This window comes from Chenopodium album, chromosome 18 (genome assembly GCF_948465745.1).
Source record: "Chenopodium album chromosome 18, dcCheAlbu1.1, whole genome shotgun sequence".
NCBI classification, from domain to species: domain Eukaryota; kingdom Viridiplantae; phylum Streptophyta; class Magnoliopsida; order Caryophyllales; family Amaranthaceae; genus Chenopodium; species Chenopodium album.
In genome coordinates, this window is record NC_137851.1 from 22,487,717 (window position 1) to 22,489,499 (window position 1,783).

Here is a 1,783-nt window from a genome sequence, read left to right on the forward strand (position 1 = left end):
ATTTCAACAAACTTTCATAAGCAATTTCATGCAAAAATCCAAGTATTCAAGCATAAAAATAGTTAAAGGGAGGAACGATTATACCGAGCTTATCGTGGGTGTAAAACCCGCAAATGAACCTTTCTAACCTTCCTTTTGCTTCCTTGAACTTACTCCTTCAATCCAATTGCTTCAAATGTATGTCCCAAAGAAAACCCCAAATCAATTTTTTCAAGGTTAGGGTTTGAGTATTTTGAGTGATTTTTGGGATTGAAAGTGATAAAAGGAGTAGTAGTTTGTGAATTTGTTGAAATGGAGTGAAGATTATTGTAATAAGAGTTGAATTTGGGTGAGAATTTGGGTGAGAATGGAGGATTGAGTGAGTTTTGAAGGAGGAGAAGAGGAGTTTTTAGAGAGAGAAAGAGGGGAAAATCAAGAGATGAAGGAGTGAAAGTGAAAAAAAAAATAATTTAGGTTTAAACCGTGATTACAGCAGCTGAAACAGGGTACGCACGGACGTGCCAAATTTGGCACGGACGTGCGTATTCTGGCAGTAGCAAGTAAATTTACTGCCTGATTTGGCACGGACGTGCTGGGTTATGCACGTCCGTGCTGAACTGTACGCACGGACGGGCTGATTTTGGCACGTCCGTGCCTAACTTCGAAGCAATCTTTGAAATTCCTGCCTGAATATGCACGGACGTGCGATGTTCTGCACGTCCGTGCCGACCTGATGTTGCACCTCCTTTTTTTTTATTTTTTTTAATATAATAGTAAGGCATAATAATAATAATAAAATTATTATTATCACCATTATTATTATTATTATTATTATTATTAAAACTGCCTACTACTTCACTTTCACAAAAACCTTTTCTTACTTCTCTTTTCATCAACACCTCTCCCCTTAGATTGGGAGGGATGCTCTTGTTGTGAAGTGGAAGTCTCTAGTTTTGCCTTGATAGATGTCATCTCCTTGCCAAGGTTGGCTATTTGAGATGTCAAATTATTGATGGCGTTGAGGTGATCGACGGAGTAGACCGCATTTCCTCCTTTGCTTAAAGACTCCCTCTCTCCTTCTTGCCAATCCATGTGGTGTCTCACCACATCCTCAATTATCTCGATGACTTGCTCCTCCGTTTTGTTCATAATCGGGCCACCCGCTCCCGCATCCAAGCAAGTCTTTCCTTGTGGGCTCAAGCCCCCATAGAAAATTTGAAGCACTTGATATGATGGAATGCCATGATGAGGGCACTCCCTTTGATATTCTTTGTATCGTTCCCATGCCTCATATATGGTTTCACTAGCCCTTTGACGGAAGCCTTGGATCAAAGCCCTTGCCTCGGCCGTTTTCTTTTGAGAATAGAATCTCCCTGAGAAAGCCGTGGTGACCTCGTCCCAAGTTCTCAAGGAGTTAGGCCTCACCTCCTTCTCAAGCCATTCAAGAGCCCTTCCTATCAAAGAGAAAGGAAATATCTTTAGTCTCACAAACTCTTGAGTTACCCCATTTACCTTGATTGTGTTGCAATATTTCTCGAACTCGTTCAAGTGTGCAAGAGGGCTCTCATGTTTTGCTCCACTATATTGCCTCCTTTCAATCAAATTTATCATCGCGGGCCGAATCTCGAAGTCATTGGCTTGAGTGACGGGTGGAGCAATGCCGCTTGAAGCTCTATAAGCTCCCGGAGTTCCCAACTCCTTTAAAGGTCTTTGAGGTGGTGGTTCCGCGTCACCCATTTGATCTCGATCCTCCTCGAAATTGGTCTCTCTAGTTGGGGGAGTGTTGAATGGCCTAGAACCGGCT

The 1,783-nt window shown here is 42.4% G+C and overlaps 1 non-coding gene across 1 annotated transcript; it reads left to right on the plus strand.

Moving 5' to 3' along the window:
* The first annotated feature begins 1,216 nt into the window (after positions 1–1,216).
* LOC145593226 (small nucleolar RNA R71) lies at positions 1,217–1,322 on the plus strand. Its single transcript, XR_014102600.1, has one exon. It is a non-coding gene; the product is annotated as a small nucleolar RNA R71 (small nucleolar RNA).
* Positions 1,323–1,783: the final 461 nt, after the last annotated feature.